The 13,288-nt window shown below is 39.4% G+C and overlaps 1 long non-coding RNA gene across 1 annotated transcript in view; it reads left to right on the forward strand.

The window, feature by feature from the left end:
- The first annotated feature begins 7,867 nt into the window (after positions 1-7,867).
- Positions 7,868-13,288, forward strand: part of LOC121076711 — a 10,380-nt gene continuing 4,959 nt past the window's right edge. Inside the window, exon 1 of the long non-coding RNA XR_005823678.1 lies at positions 7,868-8,453. This is a non-coding gene — a long non-coding RNA (uncharacterized LOC121076711). The remainder of the gene's footprint in view (positions 8,454-13,288) is intronic.

The raw sequence follows: 13,288 nt of genomic DNA on the forward strand, positions 1-13,288 counted from the left end.
GCTGCTTTTGTTTCCTTTGGTAGTCCAGCAGCAAATCCTTCTCTCAGTGCCCCAAATTTCACCCCCCTTGTGAAGGACGCTGTCCTGGGCATCACCCATGCACTGAGAGCAGCCTGGGGTCTAGCACCCACCTACTGCCCAGCCCTGCCTGCTCCTGCAAACTCCCTGGCCTCGATTTTTAAACACCAGGCATAATTAATCTTAAAATAGTTTGAGCAACAGGGTGGCTTTGTAAATAACAATTTGTCATTATAGGAATTGGTTTTTGCAAGGTGAAGGCTTGAATAAGGTAATATTTTTGGGTGATGCTTAAGTGAAGAGGTTTTCTGGAGATCTGTGATTTACCTGTTACTACTATTATGCTATTTAACAAGCAGGAAGCAGCATGTAAGAACAATAATAGTAATCTTAGTTAGAATGGGTTTGATGAAAGTACACTTTAATTCACTAATTATGACAGCTAAAAGGCATTTTTACATTTGGTGTTAAAATAAGTGTATCTGTATTTCTACCTCACTCTTCCTGCTGCAGAACTCTCTCCTACCACGTTTTTAGTCATGTTATGCAAATGCCTGTTTAAATTACTAGGAGTATTTGTTTTCTATTTTTGCCCTGTAAAACATAATTTTAATACAAATTATTTGTGAAATGCACATTGTAAAAGGAAATAAGGTTTCAGATGGCATTTCTATGATAATTTTACTGCAAATGTTGACCATGTTTTTGTATTTGTCTGTAAAAGGCAATGCAGGCTGTACGTAAGGCATATTTCAAAGGTCTAATGTTGTATGTGACTAAATTAGTGAGGTGGCGTTGGCTTCCCTTTGAACAGTTAGTCTAGCACTAATCATACGCAACAAAATAGATCACGGCATTGCATACATTTTGTGGGAAGCTGTTGCTCACGCACGCTGTGCAGAGCCGAGTGGTGCTGCACAGCCCGAGCGCTCTCTCCTTTCCCTCCCTCTGCAGCCAGCATTTTTGGCTCAGGGGTGCCCCAGACCCTGGCCAGGGACCGGGTACTTGCCCCGATGATGTCCAGGAGCTGCAGGCTGGGCAGCCCAGCCTCCGAAGCATGGCTGGCACCGCGGACAGACGTGATGTATGGAAATAGGGGGAGGCAGATGCACGAGCGAGGAAGCCAAGGTGGAGGGCATGCTGGTTACCCAAAGACTGGCTGTGTTGCTCTGCCAGCGTGAGGAGATGGTGGAAAACTTTGGGAAGCTCGCGGGGTCTGAAGCATTTAGTCCCTGGGAAAGTGCCTGGTGAATCCCCAGCCAGATCTTCACACTGCCTCGATAAATGCAAAGCTGCAATTAAAATCACACTTTCTAATTTAGATTGATTTGTTTAATAAACAAAGGTTGGTTGCATTTAAAAAATGTATGCACAAGTTTGCTGCATGTGGGGAGAATAACGGATATTGCTGGCAAGAGATTGCTCTTAATAAAACATCTCCATTTCGATGACATGCTGTATTTTTACTTGGCTTGATCCCCAGCCTTTAAATCCAAATAGAAATTTCTGAAACAAAAAAGATTTTGGGAGGTGGGATCCTGTAGTTCGTGTCTCTGTTGCACTTTTCAATCAAATGACTTGTATGAGACTGAAGTTTGACAAACCTGCTGTAGTGTTGCAAGGAAAAGCTTCCTCATAAGATCAAAAACATATAGCAGATGCATGTTTTATTGAACATTACTAAAAATAGTGCTTTAAACCCTTACTCTGTCTGTAATGCTCTTTAAGTATCTTTTCAACGTTGCCTTCATTATTAAGTCTCTGAGCTTTGGAAATAATTTTGTGGTTCTTTCTATTCCACGGATCTTACTTTTCAAGGCACTCGATGTTTGTTTCCTATTTTGCATGCCTGTATGTGCAGTTGGTTGTCAGTCAGCTGATGACTGTTCAGTTGTGTCGGACAAGTTCCTAAGACTATGTCCTTAAGCAAATTCCAGACCCAGGATAATGAATGTGTTTTACAAGGCGAATTCTTTAAGGATCTCAATAGAAATGAGGAGGATGTATTTTGCTTCTTGGTGACTCCCATCCGAGGAGCAGGAGAGCTGTCTTGGCCTTTTGTCCTCCCCACCGCTGCCTGTGCATGTCCCCATGCTGAGCCACCCGGCCAGCACCCCCTTCGTGTCTCCGTTGTCATCCACCTGCAACTGAAGCTGAAAAGCAGGATGCGATAAGACTGCTTACAAACACAAGGGAGCCGAAAGAGATGCCAAAGAAGTGAGGACTGGGAGGTGTGATACAAGCCAGCTAGGAGAAAACGCCTAGTCAAGATTTTATTAGGGAAAATAGACGATTGAATAAATACTTCTGTACAATCAAATATGTTATTGGTCTTGCATGATGTTATAAACAGCAGTTGCTGAAACATGACATGCCAAGCTACATTTTTATGATGTTGTGGCTTGAAATACAGCTAAAAATGGCAGGTAATTGGGTTTAGAGGATTGAGCTCAAATATTGAATTCTTCCCCCTTTCTGAAATCTTCCTGTCCTCCTGTTACTGGAAAAGACACCAAGCGTGTATTGTTCTTTTCTTTTTAAATCCATTTTAATATCACCAGTGACACAAGTCGTGTTTCTCTTGTTGAGTTCTCCATCAGGCTGATTGGTGAGAGCATTCAGCACCCATTTCTGGCATTTGCTTTCAGCCGTGCAGTTTACTTTGTTTTGCTTATTTTACTCATAGCCTAGCAATATGAAAAAAACACTGGCATTACCTTCAAACAAACAAACAAAAACCTCCGCCCTTAAAACTATCTATACCTGGAAAAGTAAAGGGGCTGTATGTAAAAATTGCTTATTTCAGTAACCTGCAAGGAAAAAAAAAACTTTTTTTTTTTTTTGAGAAAGCGTTAAATGAAAACAATTGTCTTATTTTGGTTTTGTTTGTTTGTTTGTTTGTTTTAGGCTAAAACCAGATCTGTGAAGCTTTGTAAGTATGGGCAGAGTGGTTCTGGTTTAGCTTGTAGAGTTTGCAGCCTTTTGGCCTGGGAAGACTTTTGGGTGTGCTGAAACCTGCCTTCAAGCTTCCAGAGTTTCCCAGCAGTGTCCTTGCACAATGTGAAGGCACTTGTCCTCATTCAGGGCTGTGTACGTGCTATATCGAAAAACTTAACAGTTATGTATGCAAATGAATCAAAACATATACATCAAGGCACATTAGCTGGAAAGTACTTCGTTGTTGTGCTAGTGTGCTGGAAGTAAATGACACATCCTTTGAGGAAGCTTACCAAAACCCAAGTCTTGGCTTGAAGTGAGTTTTGAGCCACTCCGCCCTTGCAAGTCATTTTGATTAGAAATGTGCAGTCATAGGAGGAGTCTGCTCTGGAAGTGTATGATGCAGCATCGTGCCACTGCCTCTGTGCTGCAGGACAGGGCAAAATGCAGTGAAATTTGGGAGTGTCATCTTTCTAAGCACCTCGCAGTCTGGCCTGGTTGAACAGAGCCCCAAATCCTCGACTCTCCTAAGAGCAGGTGATGTATTAAGACAAGAGCATATTATGCCGTAAGACATTAACAATGAATCTGAAAAGGTATTGTGAATGTTAAAATTGTACTGACTAAAATATACTGAGGTTAAAATACAGGGTAACTTTACAAATCACTATTAATTTCTTTGGCTTTCATTGCAATAACATTGATTTAATTCATTAGAATCCTTTCTAAATCTATATTTCAGTTTTAGAGTTGTCAGATCCTGTTAATGACAATTTTGCCCATCTGTTCTAACATGAAAATGAGGCTTCATGCAATAGACATGATAGATCTCTAATAGTTGAAGAAGTAAGAATCTTAAAGGTATTTCATTTGGATTATATCCACTTTGATGCAATTCACCCTTGAAATCAAGCCTAGTACTAAAAACTTTTAACTGTATAATCAAAAAAACAAAAATGTCACATCTTGTCATTTAGGCTACTGTCTATTTCATAATTTACATCAAAAATTTCAAAACATTCCCACTCATTCTCTCTCTAATGACAGAGCCATAATTTTGGGTGTCAGCATATCAGAATTCCCCTGGATGTGATTAGAATAAGAATTAGTTTCTTTAATTTGGCCATTCAAACGGTAATATTACTACAGTAAGTCATTCTACTGAACAAGCCAGTGCTGCCAAGCTAGGTTACAACTTAGGTTTCAATCCAGGTTTAAAACTTCAGTTCCTTGCACAGGTCAATCTTCTGAAGGGGTAATTTTTCAAAGCAGTGTGTGAGTCTTAAGCACACAAATCCAGTTAGCAAATAACAAGATTATGTTCTGTGCACTGCTTTGAAAATTTACCCCTAATATCCTAGAGATAGGAGCACAGTTATTGCACACACTGCATATGAGGTATAATTTAAATTGTTTTTTAGTAAGCAGTTCCCTGCATTTGTGTAATGCACTGTTATTCTGGGGAAAAATGCTCAGCTAATTATTCAGTCTAGAAAAATGAACACATCCATTAAAGGCTAGGCTACATATTAATGCACGACCTTTGCAACCATAGTGTTTTATTTGCAAATCTTCTAGAAAATTTTGTATCCATTAAATATATATGGAATGGGATATTGTCTTTATTGCTGAAAGTTACCAAATGCACATTGGCTCAAACTCAGCAAAATGCAGTGCTCCTTTGTAACAAAGGCGATAGTTCCTACCGTGTGCTTCGTTACTGCTTTTTGTTTCAGACTTCTCTTGAATTTCAGAATACAGCTAGGAAAATCAGACTAAATAAGCTCCTACAGGACCAGATTTCTAATTTCTAAATACAAACTATTGAAAATTTAGCTTTTCAAGTGTAATACTTCTAACAAATTAAAAATCAACAAAAATATTATGCTTCTATGTTACCTGTTCAAGTGTATAGAATGTACAAAAACTTTAATCAAATACTCAGGTTTGCTCAGTTTTAAATTGTGTTAGTTTAATAGTTTCTATTCTGCTGTTTATATTAATGACATATTCTCATCTAAATATATTGCAGTGCTGAAAAGCCATCAAAACATTTCTAAGGTTGAATGAATGCAGTTGCATTCATGATTTTTTAATAAAATGATCTTTCTGTTGAACTGCGACTTTTTTTTAACAGAGATCGAGATTGTATAATATATATATACATAGTTATAAGAGCATTATAAATACAAACTGCAGCTTCATTTACTATCTGAATGTTTGATTTCAGTTCATAGCTACACAGTGGGCTGAGAAATGTGAGTTACTGTACATAAAATATGAGGGGAAAAGAAAGAAGGATAAAAAATGAGAGATGCCATTGATTGTTTTTTTGCATATTGATTAAAAGTCTTATTATTTGAAGAAGCAACTGATAATTTGCTAATAGTGATTTTCCAAGAACTGATGCTTCTAAAAGCAATTTTCATCTATTCTCTTTTTCCTCTTTCACAGTCCAGTTTACATTCTCCACTTCTTCATTCCAGTCTCTTTTGTAGGCATTTAATATTTTGTAGTATACTTATAAAAACAGTTTGATATTGGCTAAATTTGGGCATAGTCCATGTTATGAACATGAACATCTGCAATGGAATTACAAGCAACATTCACCAAAATCCAAGTGCAAAGTATCCCAGTTAAGCATACGATTCTGAATGTATAATTTATTTGTCGTATTTTGTTCCTTTCCTCTGTGCGGAATGTTTATGAAATTCACAGATTTATTAGGTATTTAGAATTTTCCTTTAATTTCTTTCTGTTTTTCCCCTCTGAGCTTTCTTTGCCTGTAGTTAATCTGTGCATGGACTAGTCCCATGTCATTTTATTCTGTTTCTGTTTGTGACTAGTTTGATGACTAGCCAACCTATCAGGGATTTCAAATATTCAAACTAGAGCTGAAATTCAAGAACCTGCTATTGCTGTTTGAATTTAAAATGTATTTTCCTATTAGTAAACTGAGCCATTCAAATACTGGGGCACCAAATAACCCTAAATAGTATTTAATGGTAAATTCTAATGCCTGTGAATCCCGCCAAACACTCTGTCTCTCACTCCCACTCCTTTTTCTTACTTTTTTTGTTAATTTCTGTAGGAAAATTTGGAAACTCTTTGGCTAATTCTCTGATCACATCTGTTTTAGCTTGTACTTTTTTTTCCTGGGAAGACAAACACAAGAAAATGAATCAGGTGACATGTCTTTCCTGAGTTGGTGTTGGTCCAAAATTTGTGCATAACCCAACTAGACAAAAATCAAACCCAAATATTCTGATCATGACTGAGCTGGGAAGTGTTCCACTGAACAAGTGCTGTGGAAAGCAAGGGTTGATGCAACCACATGTCTGTGTCCCTGCCTCTCTACCCTAGAAGTTTGTATTTCGAGAAGCCAATTCCATCTAAATTCAGCAGAGGGGAGCTGGGTCAAAACCAAAGTTACTAGAGGCCTTGAAAAAATTAACCCCTGGGTAGAGAGATCCTGTAAATGCTGCCGCTGTTTTCAGCAGAGCAGAACATAGCTTGTATTTCTCAGGGACACCTGGTCCAGCAAAGTGCATGTGCTGTCCCATCACTGGTGGCTGGAGTGAAGTGTTAGATGAGTGGGGATTGTACCCAAAGCTCTTGCTCGGTGTGATGGCAGTCATTTGGTTCATTTGGAAAATAAACTGTTGAAAAAAGTCTTTAATTCTGGGAAACAGTGGATTTGGTGTTGACTCATACTGAGTTTTATTTCATTACAAAATTCCAGCTTTGTCCTGTTGTATGTGAAGAGCATACCCAGGTTGCCCAACTGTCCAGGTATCTGACTTGTTTCCTTCCTGAAAAGCACCATATAAAGGCAACTCTCCATCAGCTAGTTACATAGTCTAAATGTAGATGCTACAATTGTCCTTCTCCAGGGTGAGCTTCCACCCACATACAAATGTGGAGGAAAGAACAGGGGTTTATCAGGAAAAATGAAAGGAGATTGGAAGCAGAATTCCCATAGATCACTGCTGTTTCACTCTTAATATTTAATTAAGAACATGATATATTGAATGCAGTAAGAGCTGAGTAATAGTTGCTAATATTCATCATGTTTACAAGTTTAAGGAAAACTTTCAAAAATCTACCCACAAGTAAATGCAGAGGTACCAACAGGAAGGCTTTTTGTCATAATGTGGATTGAATATGGCAATCTGATCCATCTTTCTAATAGTGCTGGTAAACAGACTGTTCTAATCAGATACAAATGCTAATATATATAAAATCTTTACCCATTTAAAAATAATAAATAAAATATTTTGCTCCAATTAATTCTGATTGTGCTAGTAGAACATACAATCAACAATGTTATGCAAATAGTTATTTGTGCAGATGAAATCAATAACTTATTTTCTTTTGTAATATACAGAAAAAAAAAGTTATTAATTGCTTATAAAACTAAATCTTTTGTGGGAAGCCTGCAAGTATTAATCTCATTATCAAGACTTTTGTTCAAAGTCTGTATGGCCATTATTGTTCATGATTCGACCACTCAAGAAATCTTGCCATAGACTCCTATTTTGAAAGTATTTATTGGAAGCTGAATGAAATTAGTTCTTTATGAGCTAAGTAATTGTAAAGTTACATTATCCTGTGGAAAGAGATAACTGATAAAATCTAACAATTTCAATTTTAAAATGGCTGTTCCTTGCTACACTGAAGTCATGATAACCCTCATATTTATAAATCTATAGCTTACCGGCTACACATACATAGTCATGAAGTATCAGTTACGCTTACTGATAGAATTACTTTAAATATTGATTATAAAATAACCCGTGTTAACAAAAAGTATATTGCTTGCTCATGCACACAGTATTGTTTGCTTCATTTGAATTCCTGTAACTCTAATTCTTTTCTCATTTTTGTTTTATTCTCTTGAACAGCCATTGTTCAACTTGGTCTGATCAGTGAACAGAAGCTTCGCTAATTCAGCTGTAGCGACAGCGCCGTGTGCCAGTGGGTGCTGGGGAAGGACCTACAGCCCCACGAGGAAAATGTGGCAACGTTCTTAGCTGCCCAGCAGGAATGAGCACACTTTGGTTAAGACTTTGTGCACCTTGCTGTATATCCTACAGAAATTTTTTTTGATGAAAAATGTCATCTTTAAATGGATGAGGAGAAAAGGACAGTCCAAGCTAGTAATACAAGCAGCTAATGCTGCTCACTAGTCTCTAGACAGGTCTCCTTGTCATGCCTGATCCTTGGAGAGCTTGGATTTAGTAAGGACCTCTTGTGGTCACAGTTCTTCAGTCTTTGAGTAACTATGGACTCTTCTTTGCCGCTGGACATTTGGTCTTGTACTGACTATGTGTCCTCGGCACCCAAGGGGATGTCTCCATGGTATCTCCACCATGTCTTTGAAGAGGCACTATTACCTTGCTATCCTCCTTCCCTTACATCTGCAGAAACTAATGGGGCACACTTATTCCAGAAAAGGGCCAGTGCGTCTTCAGCAGTGAAGCTTTTCCCACCCTGAGGTAGGTGTTGAGCTCCTTTACCCTTGGACATGGTTCTAGGTATATAGTGCTTATCCTATGCCTATGAATTTGTCTTTAAAGTCATGCCTGCTGCTATCAAAACAAGCTTAAATTTTGTCTTCAAAATGATCTCTGCCTTATTCACAATCAAATTGTGTAAATCATGATTCTTCCATAACTTTCTTCCATGTTGTTTTCAGAGAGGGAGCTAAATAACCTGGAGTGTAATTGTAACTTCCCTTCACAATGAGAGTACCTAATTTCCAGGATGCGCTCTATGGTAGCAAAGGCTACTGTGTAAAACAGAAAACAAACAAGCAAATAAAACCAACAAACCAACCAACAAAAAAACAAACAAACAAACAAAAACAACAAAAAAACAAATCCTCAGGACAGCTACAGCACTGTGCAGAGCAATTATCTGTTTTGAAAGTCTGTAGTGTTTTTTTCTTGTTTTTTTTTTTTTATGACTCCATCCACTTCTAAAGTTTGCCATGAATCACAGAAGACCATCCAAAGTGACGTAAAACATTCAGCAGATCAGAAGCAGCAATTTCATAAAAAACAGTGTGTGTCTGTTTTCCTGCATGTATCTTACGGGATGGCTGGGTGTGTTGTTTTTTTTTTTTTTTTTTTGAGGAAACATAGCATCCCAAAGTTGTAACTTCTTGTTATGCATGCGGTTTCATTCATGTAAATTTTTTTTTTTTAAATGTGGATATTAAGGTACATTCCCATCACAATTTGGTGTTACCGGTTCCTTCTGCCGTGATTGTGGCATCAGGAAGACGTTGCCTGTCTGGGTGAGGCCTAGGCACCTCGTCTGTGGGACAGGCAAGAAACTTCATAGTTTCACTGTCAGTTCCAAAAATATAAAGAAATAGACTCAGAAATCTTCTCAGTTTATAGAATCTGTTGCCAATTAGCTGTGCTGGGGTGTGGTTAACACAAACTAATCATACTCTGGAGTGCTAAAATGTACATGGTGCAGCAGAGTGCCTTGCGTCTCCTGGGGTGTGATTATTTAATGATAATGATGCCCCCTGCAGAGGCACCTTATTGCTCTTTTGCAAAAACAATCTTTATTGAGGGGAATTAATTGCATTGTTGTTGATAGCAAGAAATAAGTTAATATTTTGAAATGATCTTTCTGGTTTGCACAGCTTAAAGGGATGTTCGCACAATTATGTCAAATAAATGACCTGCTTTGAAAGTTTCTCCATCTATTAGGTCTGGATTTGAAAACCACTCTGGAGATACATGTTCTCTGAAGATTTGATTTCGCTGTGAGTCTTGAAATGCTGAGAAGAGTTAATCTTTCTGTTCCATGGATACCTTATATTGCTGCCTAAAAACTGATCTCTTCAGGGTCACTGACTGTGTTTTCTAGTTAGAGGCAAATTTGCAGTTATACTGGATTCCCACAGCATATTTACTCTATGCAAAGTATCTGAGAGCAACTTTTATGGTAGAGTTTTTAATTAGTGTGATGTATAAAAGCAGCAAAGTTAATAAGGATGAAATTTGCTGGTGTGCTGACTTCTATGGAAGGCAATTGCCTTAGAGTCATGGTCATAGCCTAGTCTTAAATATCCATCCATATTATTGCAGTGGTACTACATAGATTTTGGAAGATGCAGCTCACAGTTCACAAATGAAAAAGATACAAGCAGCAACATACACTTTACATACTCCTATCCTACCTGCTAATTTATCTCCAGAATAATCGCTAATTTACTTATCTCAGTGCTAATGTTTGCCACAGTAGTTTGGGTTTTGTTTCTCACTTTATGGGAGTCTTTGCATCATTTTTATCACCTGCTTGCTTTTTTATACTAATGGTTCAATACATCAGCATTACAGTAATAATCTAGGTATATATTCATTGTAAAATGATGATTTACTGCATCAGGACGGATGTATTTACTGTGTATGCAATGTTGCAACAAATGAAAATATCAGAAATATGTGGCCCTGTGTCAGCACATGTGTAGGCATATCTGAATGTATAAACGGGCGTAAAGCACAGCAACTTGAAGTCACCCACGCTCGTTCCATGCACAGGACCACTGAACAGGATGCAGAAGCCCACCGCAGGGCTGCAGCAGGTGAGCAGGAGCTCGTAAGCCAATCTCTTGCTTCTGCTCTTGGTGGCCCCAGCTTGGTAAGGTTTGGTAACGAGGAGTGTTAGTCACTTTCAGGAGGGTTTGGCATGCTGCTCCTTCTTGCTGGGGACATGATCTCTGCTCCTGCCTGTCTGCAAGGGGGAGTGGTACACCCTGAAACACTGCTTTGTAAGGAGCGATCATCATGCCTTTGAGACTCAGTGATTACAGGACAATTCAGGCTGGAAGGTACAGTTTGCTATATACATATGTGCGTGTGTTTCCTCATTTTTCTTAATGAACTGCTCTAATATCTTTGAAAGGGAAATTTTCATTTCATTGGCCTCTTCCAGGGCACTGCCAGGTGCAAATATTCAGCTGTGTGCCTAAAGCCCTGATCTGCCTGGTGATGTTGGATTTTCAAATCATTTCTGTTGATACTTTTTAATAAATTGGAAAACCCAGGTGAGCAGCTCATTAGAGATGCTTGTATCCAGTCTAGCAGGGCTTGTGGTTGATGCTGGTCCTCTGTTGGTGGTACTGAAGTAGTGCTTTTTGCAGTGAAACAGCTTAATCTAACTTTGAAGTTGTCAACTGGGGAAGAGGCAAAACCAAGTCTAATCTCAATATCTGGTAGCTTCATCCTGGATGGGCTGGGACAAAGCCATCTGGTCTCCCCTGTCACTCTTTGCTTTTGAATTCAGTCACAATACTGTTGTTTATATGTTTAGGTCAAATAATAACTTCAGCAGTATTGAGCAATCATGACAATTAGGTGTCCAGCTCTTGCTGTGGATATTTTATGTGTTCTTCTTACCTTCTGTTTACAACACCATAGTTATTTTTTGGATAAATATCCCAAGAAAGAAGCACATAGTACTTTGATTTCACTCTTTAAGTCCTGTACCACTTGCAAGTTCCTTAGTTTTTGATTTTCAGTTGCTCATTAGGTTTCTCTAAGCCAGAGGTCAGTCCTCCTTGTGACTGGAGTAGGATGCACACAATAATTGATGACAGTCACAGGGAGAGGGGAGAGTCGTGTGCCCGATGCAAGACAAAGTTTATGGGGAAAAGGGATTAGTTCCCAAAGCAAACTATGGAATGTATCAAAGAAAAATCTGTAATGGCAGAAGCCAGCATCAATAAGAGAAAAGCTTTAAAAATGTTAGAACAAATATTGAGAAAAAAATTAAAGGAACTTAATTAAAGTATCTTCCCTTTGGGAGAGGTCTGTGTTGGAAAATTTGTGCCTGGTCTTGATTGTCAGGCTCCACGATTTTTCTTTCCTCCTGCCTTTAGCTCAGACAATAAGCTGAGCTGATCAGCAATTTCCCCATGACATAAGAATAATAAAGCCATTTCCACCTGATTTATTGGCTGTAGATGGGTGCTGGACCTACCTGAAAGTCCTCCTCTTTCCTGATGGTGGTGGACTGGTGCTTGAGGGACAGGGTGCTAAATATGGAAGGCACTCAAAGACAGGAAGGGCCATCCTGGGGAAAACAGTAATCTCTTGAAAGCTGTGTTGTATATGTGTGGGTTTGTTTAGTGTGTGGCATATAATGCACTTAATCTCCTTACAAAGTCACTGCTTAGAGAGCAATATGAAAGGAAATCCTGATAAAAGGCAGCAGTGTAAATTTGACATCGCATGTAGCAGTCAGCTTTGCACATTGTAACTGGAGGGGACAGAAGAATTGTTTATTCAGAGGGGAGAATGACGCTGTAAATTCCAGGTGTGAGACTAAAAAATAACTAGATTCATTTAAAATCTCCTTCCCCTTCGTGCCTTTTCAGTTCAGCTGGAGTCAGTCCTTGCTAGAGCTCTGTGAAAGAGAGATCTCTGGTGAAACTCGGGCTCCGTGCGAGGGAGTGGGAAGGAGGTGGCGGAGGCTGGCGCCTCTGGTCTCCAGATGCGATGCTCTGCAAGGCTCTCCTTGCCCTGCCTCCAGCAGTGATTCCTCTGCGGGTCTCATTAACCTTGGGAAATTGGGCAGGAAAAAGCCAAGAGCATGGTTCTTCTGGAGTTCTTCCACCTGTGCTGGGCTGCGGAAGAGGAGCTTGCTGCAGGGCTGAGGCTGTGGGCTGGGCTGGGTGTGCTGGGCCAGTGCTAGGACTCCCTGAGAGTGCCAACGCCATGTCCACAATGGAGAAGCCGTGCTCCTGGCTGCAGAGCTGGGGCAGCCATACGAAATGTGGGAAACACTTTCCAGTCGAGAGCAAGCTCTGTATGCCTAATGAACGTGTGATGTTCTGATGGGTATGTACAGAAGAAATGCTGCAGAATAGGCTGTGTGTCCTGTCGGAGTTCTTAAGTTAAATAGGGGCACTTTGCGTCATTGTTTTGATCTTCAAAATAAGAGAAAATTGAATGCAAAGAGCTGTAGGGAACTTTCAAAGGCATATGAGCAATTAGGAGCATAAGTCCTTTTGGCTGAATAATCACTTCTGAATATTTTTCTCTTCATGTATCCTTAACTCCCCTCAAAGTACTGACAGCAAAATACGTCCAGGAAAACTCGCCTTCCTCAGGCTTATTTGTCCTGTTGGTGAGTCTCTGGATGTTTGAAGCTATTTTGTATTTCCTGCTATCCTCTGATGGCTACTTTTACTGGGTTGGTAAAATAAAGATCTTTAATGTTGAACAGCTTCTGTTTTGGGGGAATTCTGCCTCCAGGCCTTTCTATTAAAAGGTTAGCATGATGTAGATTGGCAGGTATAAGTGGCGTG

This window comes from Cygnus olor, chromosome 12 (assembly GCF_009769625.2).
Source record: "Cygnus olor isolate bCygOlo1 chromosome 12, bCygOlo1.pri.v2, whole genome shotgun sequence".
Lineage (NCBI taxonomy): Eukaryota > Metazoa > Chordata > Aves > Anseriformes > Anatidae > Cygnus > Cygnus olor.